This window comes from Chrysochloris asiatica, unplaced genomic scaffold (genome assembly GCF_000296735.1).
Source record: "Chrysochloris asiatica unplaced genomic scaffold, ChrAsi1.0 scaffold00075, whole genome shotgun sequence".
Taxonomy (NCBI): domain Eukaryota; kingdom Metazoa; phylum Chordata; class Mammalia; order Afrosoricida; family Chrysochloridae; genus Chrysochloris; species Chrysochloris asiatica.
This window is the reverse complement of record NW_006408593.1, coordinates 11,430,991-11,442,679: the sequence shown is the minus strand read 5'-3', so window position 1 is coordinate 11,442,679 and position 11,689 is coordinate 11,430,991.

Below are 11,689 nucleotides of genomic sequence, written 5' to 3'. Positions count from 1 at the left end.
AATCTGGAAGACAAATGTGTCTACAGGTGAGGAAAATATCTTAGAGGCTGTGACCACAACATGATGGGAAGAGCCAGAAGCTCTATGATTGTGTGGAGCAGAGCCACCTGTCCACCTGGGACTGTTATATGAGAAAGGCCCAAGGGACCCCTTTGTTACAGCATCTAGGTCTTGACCACTGTAGTTTATACTCCCTTCTCCTCACACTCACATGCAGATTTCCTGGGTCAAATGTGAAGGCATGGCATTGGTTAGTCCAAGCTCAGTCTCTCGCTTGCTTTTGACCTTAGCTTCTCCCTTCCTTCCTCTCTTCCTTTCTTCCTCCTTCTTCCATCTCTTCTCTCCTCCCTCCCTCCTCTCCTCCCTTCTTAATCTACACTATCATTATCCAGGGCCTAGCACAATGCCTGGCACAGTAGACATACACACTTGTGGTGCCGTGAATTACCTGGCTCTTCTAGCTATAGTCTTTGTGACTCCCACACAGTGATTGAGCGGCACTTTGGCACCATAGAATAAGTACTGAACCATAAGATTGGGTTTGAACTGCAAGGTAGGCAGTTCAAACTCACCAGTCGCGCCTCAGAAGCCCTATACAGGATTGTTATGAGTCGGAACCGACTCACCAGCATTTAACAACAACATCATGAGTCCAAACCAACTTGATGGCACTTAACAGCAACAACCTGCAAATAAGGTATATGGAACTTGTGAGGTTAAGGTTTATCCGTCTATGTGGGCTGGGCCATGATTTTCAGTGGTTTCGCAGTTATGCAACGATGTTGTTGCTCTCTGTTTTGTGATGTGCTGGAATTATTTTTCATTTTGCGATATGTGATAAATCCTAGTCTCTATGCCTTTGGTTAAACACCTATTTGGAAGTGAGTTGTCTGTTATGTTAATGAGTCAGGATTGGGGTGGGAGGTCTCTTGAGCTGCTGCATTGGTGGGGGGGAGGGTATAACGCAAGTCACCTTGTACAGCCATTCTCACTCAACTAAGTGGAGTTTCCTGGAGGGTCTGCTCTACGTCCAGTGGATATGAATGCTGTGGCAAAGTTTCCTCGCTTGTTCAGGATCCTATATCTGGCTCATCATTACAGACAGCTGGTTCTTGGAACTTGCACTAGCAGCCTCTTCTCTGACTTGATTTGCCAGCGTCCATGGCATTGGTAGTCTAAGATTGAGCCAGCAGCAGTCTGACCTGTGGGTTTGGCTTCATCAACTCCTGCAACTATGTAACTTAGAAGAAGCTTCCAGCCTGAGACCTGGCCCATGAATTTGGAACTTGCCAGCTTCCACAACTGTGTTAGCCACTTCTTGATGGTTCTGTGAGATGGTGCAGTGAATTTTGGAACCCAGTGATGGGAGGGAGAGTACTGAGGCGAAGAGGTGTAGTTGATGATGGAGTGGTACAGCAGTTTGGAGAAGTTGGACATTTAGGACATCTGCAACCTCTGCCTCACAGGAACCAACTTTGTGCTGATGCTTATATAAGACATTATTCATCCAGCACCTGCTTATGGAATGAATGAAAGTGAAACCCTGGGTTGTCAGTTGCTATGCAGTTGATCCTAATTCATGGCCACCCCATGTATAGAGCTCTTTAGCATCTTCAAGGCTGTGACCTTTTAGAATTACATCACCAGAATTGTCTTCCGAGGCACCTCTGGGTGGGTTTGAGTGCTTAAACCTCGGGACGGCTGGGACCCTGCGTTGAACTAGCTAACAATCAGGGCTAATTTAAAGTCTTTAGTGGCCTCAGGCCCTGAAAAGCTTATAGGGTCCCTCATTCATCCCATATGTAATTAAAAATAAACACGAATGCTAAATAAATATAAATAGCAACAAATGTTCTGATTTTACTGATCATGACTGGGATACGCTTGAAAATAATAAGTGTTTTCCAGGAAAAAAGATCGTGTCTTTATTTTGCTGGGGCTTGTGATGTTATTGTTGTTATGTGCTGTGGAGTCGGTTCCGACTCATAGCGACCCTGTGCAGGGTTTCTGAGACTGTAAATCTTTATGGGAGTAGAAAGCTTCATCTTTCTTCCATGGAACAACTGGGAGTTTCAAACTGCTGACCTTGCGGTTTGCAGCCCGGTGCGTAACCACTAAGCTACCAGAGCTCATTGTGATAGACACTATTAATTGCCTACCCTAGGACTTGGTAAACTTTTTCTGTAAATGGCCAGAGAATAAATATTTTAGACTTTGTGAGCTATATAGTCTCAAAACTGCCATTGTAGTACTATAAACAAATGGATGTAGCTATGTTTCAATAAAACTTCATTTACCAAAATTAACAGTGAGTTGAATTTGGCTCACTTTGTACTTTGCTGGCACCTGATGTACCCTGTATTAATTTCCCTGTCTTCCTTACAAACATTGTATGTTAATGTGCTGGCCTAAAAATACTTCCTAGACCCTCCTCTGGCCAGTCAGTCATAAAGCTGAGGATCTGTGAGAAAGATTTTACTTTTTTGATAGATGTGTGGTCTTTTGCCTATAATGCACACCTACCCCACTCCTCTGTCACTTCATTGTACTGTGGTGTTTTGCCTGTTGCTGCGCACTGGTGTTAGCCAAGATCCATCTAAGGTGCACCTGACCTAAGTCATAGTGTTTCCAACTGCTTCATATGCATGTGAAAGCTGACAGTGAGTAAGTAAGACCAGAGAAGAATTGATGCATCTTAATTAATTGTGGTGTTGGCAAAGAATATCGAACATACCATGGACTACCAGAAGAACAAACAAATGTGTCTTAGAAGAAGCACAGCCAGAACGCCCCTTAGAAGCAAGGGTGGTGAGACTTTGTCTTACATCCTTTGGCCATGTTATCAGGAGGGGCTGTTGTTGTTGTTAAGTAAGTGCTGTCGAGTCAGTTCCGACCCCTAGCGACCCTGTATAGGGTTTCCAAGGAGCAGCTGGTGAGCTTGAATTGCCGACCTTGCAGTACAAACGACTTTGCCGTCCAGTGCATTAACTCACAACACCACACCAGACCATTATGCTTTAAGTAGAGGGTCAGCAAAAAAGAGGATGACCTTCCGTGAGATGGACTGACACAGTGGCTGCAACAATGGGCTCCAACACTTGTGAGGATGGCACAGAGCTGACCAGGCAGTGTTCTGTTTTGCTGTGCATGGGGTCTCTATGAACCGGAACCAACCTGACAGCACCTAACAGTAACATAATGCAGACCTGAGGTTTGGAAGTGCAGCAGCAACTCTTTTGGAGGTTAACATTGAACATTTATTGGTGGTCATCTTTGTGTCAGATGCCTTATATATAACATGTTAATCCTCACAAGAACTCTATGAGGAATCATTCTTGGATCTATGGGTCTGAAGGGCTTCACCCTGATACTGCTGTCGTTTTCCCCTGTGGAAGGGCAGCTATGTGCCTAGGATCAGATTGCTCACCTCCCAGGGAGCTTTCCCTGCTGATACTTAACAGCTCTTCTACTGTTTGGTCTTTCTCTTCTTCATTCACTAGCTTTCTCTCCCCACTAAACTGGAAGTTCCCTGACAGAGAGTGGGTCTAGGGATGATCATGAAGACCAGCCATTACTGTGTCAACTCTGACTTATGGTGACCCTGTGAATGTCACAGCTGAACTGCATTCCTTCAGGTTTTCAATGGATCACCAGGCCTTTGTTCCAAGGTACTGCTGCTGTAGACTCGGTTCTGACCCATAGTGACCCTATGTACAACAGAACAAAACACTGCCCGGTTCTGTGCCAGTGTTTCACTGCTACACAAAAGGGTTTAGTGACTACAAGTACTTACTGCTGGGTGGATTCAAACTTCCAACCTTTCTGTTAGCAGCTGAGCATGTTAACTTCTTGCACCACCCAGCTACTCATGGAGATAATGTTGTTGTTGTTAAGTGCCGTCTAGTCGGTTCCAACTTATAGAGACCCCCATATAGGGCTTCCGAGGAGCAGCTGGTGGGTTTGAACTGCCAACCTTGTGGTTGAATGCATATCAGTGTAAAAACCATGTGGGAATCATGTCTAACTTTCCCTGGCTTCACAAGGGGGAAAGAGACTAAAACTCGAAATCAGCCTAAGATCGATTCCTATGAAGCAGAGGTTAGACATGCTTCCCACCCTACAACCTTCTTTACCCTATTCAGACCCCAACCATCCCTACCACAGCACTCTCTGCCTCCCATCTGGGTTTGATGATCCATTACAATGGCCACATAGAACTTATAACAATACTCATGATTATGGGGTTTATTAGGAAAGTGAGCAGGGTTCAATTCAGGATCAAAACAACTCAGGACGCAGCAGTTCTGGAGTCAGGAATGCCTCTTGTCTGCCATACTGTAGGCACGATTCACTCTTGTCTTTGACCTCTCAGCCATGTGACTGATCCTGTGGCTTCTACCTCAGTCCATGGGCCTAGAGTGCTTCACGCCCGTAGCTGCCACCATTTTCTAGGTAGGGACTCACGCTCCACTCATTCTCTTCCTTCTTGATGGTCCTGGGATCTTTCCTCTCTGCTTCTGAGATGGCTCCTTTTAAACCTAGCTGGAGGGCAAAATAAACCAATCCCAGCCTTAGAGTCCTGTATACCTTATTTGCATGGTCCCACCCAATCACTTGGTGAGAATTAAGAAGACTTTGGATAGAAAAGCTACATGGAGTCAATGCAGGGCCAATCTGGTGCTTGTGTTCCAACACATCTCTGGTGTCTCTCACACCATGATGCTGGGAACATAGTAGGTGTTCTGAGTTGAAGAGTGAAATGATGGGAGAGAGAGTGCTAGAAACCGACTTCACATTTAACTCTAAAGATGGGAGGAAGGTTGCATAGCCATTGAGGGAGGCCCTGAGGCCTCCCTTTCCTTTCCTCAGCCTCTGGTTCTGATCCTGTTGGAGAGACAGTGAAGTGTGAGGATAGCTAGCTCTCAGGTTCCAGTTCCTGACTTGGTGACTAGAACTCCCCCACTACCTTTTGGGGGAGGAGAGCCCTCCCCTTCCTCAAAGGTGCAATCTATGAGGGCCACATATCCAGGGGTCTATTCTGGTAGCGTAGTGGTTATGAATCGGGCTGCGAACCTTAAGGTCAGCGGTTCGAAACTACCAGCCGCTCCGCGGGAGAAAGATGAGGCTTTCTACTCCCGTAAGGACTTACACCCTCGGAAACCCTGTACAGGGTCGCTATGGGTCGGAACCGACTCGACGGCACTTAACAACAACAACAACAACATTCTTCTCTAGCCAAGGAGGTAGACATCGGACGCAGATGCAAAGCCCTGAAGGACGAGTTATCACGTCTTAGCACCAAGAGCCCTAAAAGCTGCCATCTTTCCCAGCCTTAGTCTTCAGCTTTTTCCTCAGCCCAGTGAGCTCCTCTGGATTCTTCCTGTAACTTCCTTTTTGCATAAATTGGCTGCAATCTATAGCTGTTGTTTGCCGTCAGAGAACCCTGGATGACACTATGAATGCATCCTTCTGGGAAGGCAGGAGCCGGATGATCCTGGAGCCCTCTACAGCTCCAGGGAGTGAGTTCTGGCACCACAACATCTTCCCCTCCTCAAGTACTGGACTCCAAGAAGTGGGGTGGGGAAGAGATGGAGGCAGCAGGGCAGGGCATCAGGAAGTACAGACTAGGACGTGTCAACACTACAGTGTTTGCAGAAACAATGCAAGCAGGTCTGCACAGGACAAAGTTGACTTTTTTGCTGTAAACTTGGCAGGTAGGACGTGGTGGTGGAGGGGCGGGTTGGTGTGGATGCTGGGAAATTTGAAACTGATGGAGCACACTTCTGTTGAAGACATTCCCTGCCTGTTCCCTCTGTCTCCTCTGACTGGCGGGAGTCTACTGAGTCATTCTGTAATGTGTAGTCACGTGCTTTATGGAGCACATTCACTGCCATGTGGATAGCTCTTCTGCCCTTTAGGGGGTTTTGAATGGTCCTAAATGGACATGAAGGAGACCTGGTGCCACACGCTTAACCAAAAGGTTGGTGGCTTAAATCTCCTTAGTGGTTCCACAAGAGGAAGAGCTGGCAGTCTGTTCCTATAAAGATAAGAATGGAACCCAAATCCACTGCTGTTCAGTTGATTCCTACTCTTGGTGGCCCTACAGGGCCCACAGTGCCACCAGGATGCCTCCTGTAAAGATTGTTGTTAGGTGCCGTCAAGTTGCTTCTGGCTCATAATGACCCTGTTATGGGTTTTCAGAAGTAGTTGGTGGGTTTGAACCGCCAACCTTGCTGTTAGCAATCTAGTGTTTTTCCAAAAGCGTCACATCAAGGCTCACTGCATAAAGATTACAAACTAGAAAACATTATGGGCCAGTTCGACTCTGCCACATGGGGTCGTTATAAGTTGGAATTGACTCGATGACATATAACAACAGCAAATTGAAATAGTGAACCCAAATTTAACATGTAGATCAATGAATGAGTCAATGAATATTTAAATAAAACTGAGTTAAATCATTCCTAACAGTGGCCACAAGATCTGTTCAGGAATCTTCTTGCTAACTTTAGGCTTTTTTTATCTTTCTTGCTATTAAAATCTTACCCTTTATAGCAGGGGTGGAGAACGTCTAGCCCACAGGCTGTATAAGGCTGGTGAAATCCTTTGGTCTGGCTCTGCAGTTCCAGCCATTACATTGTTGTTGTTGTTGTTAAGTGCCGTCAGCTTTTCATGAAACTGCATAAGGTTTCCAAGGTGTGGCTAGTGAGTTTGAACCACCGACCTTGCGGTCCAGTGCTTTATCCCACAGCACCACACCAAGACTCCAGCCATCACATTTGTTGTTAAGTCCCGCCCAGTCAGTTCCGACTCATAGCGCCCATGCATAGAATTTCCAAGGAGCGGTTGGTGAGCTTGACCTTGAGGTTTAAACTGACCCTGTAGTCCAGTGCATTAACCCATAGCACCTCACCAAGACTCCTAGCATGTAGTAGGTACTCGATCAAGGTTTGTTTACTGAGTAAATCTAAAGTGGGCCTGTGGCTGTATCTGTGACGCTGGGGAGCTGACTGCCCTCTTGGCTCCCTATAATGAGCATCTAAGTGTCAGTCATCCAAGTCCTGGTGTGGCGCTGTGGGTTAATGCGCCAGACTGCAAAGCCATTTGAACTGCAAGGTCGGCAGTTCAAGCTCACCAACTGCTCCTCGGAAACCCTATACAGGGTAGCTACGGGTTGGAACTGACTCGACGGCACTTCACAACAACAAATGTGAATCATGGAAGTTAGGGAGCACCCACATTTGGTTTCAGATTCCGGACCCACCCAAACTCTTCTATTTAACCTGGACTTCAGCTTCTGGAGAAGACCCTGGGAAATGCAAATGGTTTATATGCTTGGATGCTAACCAGAAAAGTGAAGGTTTCAGTTCACCTACATGCACCTCAAAAGAAAGGCCTGGCCATCTGTTTTCAAAAAGCCAGCCACTGAAAATCCTTTGGAGCATGGGGTCTACTTTGACATGCATGGGGTCATCATGCGTCATTGAACCAACCCTACTTAACCAGTATGAATATCACTTGGTCATGATGTATTATTATTAGTTTTGATATGTTGCTGGATTCTATTAGCTAGGATTTTGTTGAGAACTTTTGCAACTATGTTCATGAGGGATACTGGAGTATAATTTTGTTTTTTTAGTGATGTCTTTGCCTGGTTTTGGTATCAGGGTTATGCTTGCTACATGAAATGAATTCAGGAATTTTCGTTCCGTTTCTATATTCTGGAATACTTTGAGTAGAATTGGTATCAGCTCCTCTCTGAATGCTCGGTAGAATTATTCAGTAAAGCCAGCTGGGCCCAGGCTCTTTTTCAGTTGGGAGTCTTTGAATGATTTGAAAATTTTCTTTTTTTTGTTGTAGGTTTGTTCAACTTTTCTATTTCAGTCTATTAGCTTAGATAAGGTATCTGTTTCTAGCTATTTGTCCTTTTCGTCTAGATTTTCAGATTTGTACATTTCTTTTTAGTATTGTGTATTTTCAATAGCTTCATTTGCATGTGAAAGTTGGACAATGAATAAAGAAGACTGTAGAAGAATTGAAGCCTTTGAGTTATGGTGTTGGAGGAGGATAGTGACAGTACCATGTGTTGCTAGAAGAACATACAAATTTGTGTTGAAAGACGTACACTCAGAATAACTCTTAGAAGCCAGTATGGTGAGACTTTCTTTCTCATACTTTGGAAATATTCTCAGGAGGAACTCATCCCTGGAGAAGGATGTCATGCTTGGTGAAGTGGAGGGACAGTGGAGGAGAGGTAGATCCCCAACAAGATAGATTGGCACAGTGGCAGCAACATTGGGTTCAGGTGAAGTGGCGACATGAGGATGCAGCACCGGAGGGTGTTTTGTTCTGTAGTGCATAGAGTCCTTATGGTTTGGAACTGATTAGATGGCACTTAACAACAACAACAACATTGTGTTATTACCCTTTTAATTTCTGTTGGTTGTGTTGTGATGCCACCCATACTGTTTCTTATTCATGTTATTTGCATCTTCTCTCTCTTTTCTCTTGTTAGATTTGCCAATGGAAGAAGGAGAGGGAGACCATTTCTGAATGCGTAGCCATTGAAAACCTTATGAGCAGCAGTGAAACACTATCAGGCATAGTATCAGAAGATGAAAACATTAGGGGGGTGGTGGTTAGGTGTTGTGAAGTCGGTCTCGACTCATAAAAACCTTGTACAGGGTTTCCAAGGCTGTAAGTCTTTATGGGAGCAGAAAGCCTCATCTTTTGTCCCATGGAGCCGCTGGTAGTTTCAAACTGCTGATTGGAAAACATGAATAGCACTACAATATTGCCAGATATAGTGTCAGAGCATGAGTTTGGAATGTATTCAAAATACCACTGGGGAAAAGCTGCCTCTTCAAAGTCGACATGACCATGATGACCCAAATGGAGTCAAGTTTTTGGAACTTTCATTTGCTGATGATACACAACTTGAAATGAGGAGAAACAGCTGTAAACATCCATTAATAATCAGAACATGGTATGTACGAAGTATTAATCTGGGAAAATTGGAAGTTGTCAAAAATGACATGGAACCCATAAAGATCAGTATCCTAGACATTAATGTGCTGAAATGGATTAGTATTGTCTATGTTGAATCTGACTGTCATATGGGTTGCTATGCCAGGAATGACACATTGAAGAGGAATGGTATTTACCATCAACAAGAACATTTGAGGTTCTATCTTGAAATACGACACTGTCTGTGATAGGATTATGTTCATACACCTAAAAGCAAACCAGTTAATACCACCACTATTCAAATTTATACAATAGCCACTTAAGTCAGTGATGATGAAACTGAAGAATTCTACCAACTTCTTCAGTATGAAACTGATCAAACATGAAATCAAAAGGTATTGATAATTACTGGTGTTTGGAACGGGAACGTTGGAAACAAAGAGGAAGAATCAGTAGTTGGACAATATGACCTCAGTGATAGAAATCATGCTGGAGATTGCATGGTAGAATTTCATAAGACCCATGACTTATTCAGAGCAAATACATTTTAAAAACAACATAAGAACAACTATACACATGGCACTCACCAGATAGACTACGTAAAAATCAAATTCACTACATCTGTCGAAGAGATGGTGGAAAAGTTCCATATCATCAACCAAAATAAGGCCAGGGGTGAACTGTGTAACTGACCATCAGTTGCTCATATGCAAGTTCAGGCTGAAACTAAAGAAATTTAAAACAAGTCCACAAAAACCAAAATATGTCTTTGAACTCATCCCACCTGAATTTAGAGATCATCTCAAGAAAAGACACTAATGACCCCAAATCAGAAGAGTTGTGGGACATCAAGAACATCAGACAGGAAAAAATAAAAATGTCATTAAGAAGACAAGAAAGAAGGAAAAGACCACAATGGATGTCAGAAGAGACTCTGAAATTTGTTCTCTAGCATAGAGATGCTAAATCAAATGGAAGATATGAGGAGGTAAAAGAAGTGAATAGAAGATTTCAAAGGGCAGCTTGAAAAGACAAAGTCAAATATTATAATGAAATGTGCAAAGATCTGGAGTTAGAAAACTGAAAGGGAAGAAAGAACAGGCTCAGTATTTCTCAAGCTGAAAGAACTGAGATAAAAATTCAAGCCTCGACTTGCAATATTGAAGGATTATATGGGCAAAATATTGAATGATGCAGAAAACATCAAAAGAAGATGCCCTGGGCATAGCCTGCCTTTGGAAGAATGTGTCCACCAGGGATCATGAGGGGATGGCAGTGGTCAAGGGTCCTGGTGAAGCTGCCCAGCTCTGCCTTAGCCCATGATGATGGCATTTGTTTTGTTTTAAAGTCTTGCCTATAACTTCTGCCTGGACACCTCCAGTGCTGGCAGCTCTCTAGCTCCTGAGACAGCCCAGCCAATCAAATCCTCGTGAGGAAGACCTATAAGATTAGTGACCAGCACTTATGTGTCTTTGTAGCTGCTTGGCACTTTCTCATGAATCTCAGCCTCCCAAAACCTACTCCACAAACCATTCCTCCTGGTGACAAAGTTCTCCCCAGACCACTAGTACAGCTAATTCTGGGCACTGTGGTGAGTGTTCATATAGTTAAATATAATCAGAGGTCCCTGGATGGTACAAACAGTTAAGTGGTTTGTTTATCACTCAAAATATTGGTAGTGCATACTGACCCAGGGGCACCTTAGAATACAGGTCAATCTTTCAGAAGGTCCCAGCCTTGAACATCCTATGGAAAAACTGCAATGAAGTTGTGAGCTAATTCCGACCACGTTCAAGAGACTCCTGTGAACCTGGGTTGAGACCTGGTTGGCCAGCAGTATGGCAAGATCTGGGGACTCCTGGGCCCAGAGACAGTGACATGGCCATAGAGGATTAGAGTGGACAGTGAAGCGTCCAGGTGATATGAAGTGAAGGGAGATGCACAAGAACATCCACACTTGCAGATAATACCCACTTGACCTGGCTTCATGGCTGGATGATCAGAACTCGACTAGAAGAAGAAAGAAGAGGGAAAAAAAGAGTAAGCTGATATAATTTGATGAACTTGACCTATACCTATGGATGCAGTAGCTCAAAAGAGGGAACAAATCTTTACAGCAAGGATCATTCTCACCCCCTCGGTATACAGGTTAGACAGGGATGGGCAACTTAGGCATTGACTACTCAAAATGGGGGGTGGTGGTGGGGTGGTGCTACAAAGGCAAGAAGTGACTGGCTTACAAGCTTTCAAGAGGGAGCCTAGTTCCAGAGGGTGTGGGGGAAGGTAGAATCTCCACTGAGTGTATCCAACTGTCTGGGCGGGGCTGATGAAAGGAGCCGGGGATAAGACTCTTGTGGTACAAAAGTGAATAATTGCTATCAGGACTGACTGTGAGCGTTGGAAATGTAAAGGTAGACATTTTGTAGCAAAAAGAGGGGAATGGTTGACTTTACAGTCCAGGGGTGGAGGTCCCTGGGACCATCAAGGGAGAAAAGAGGAGTATGGGACCCTACCCAGAGAAACAGTGATGCCAGAAATGGAGGCAGAGACGATGACATGGAGAGATGGAGTGGCTGTGGACTCTAGACCCAGAGAGTGAGAAGGGCTGCGTGCTGACTACTGGGGGGGCAGGCTTGCAGGGTGTACCCTTTGGTTGGTTGATGATGCATGGAGGGTATTGTAATCATGGCAATGAAATGATATATGGTAGGATGAATGTAAA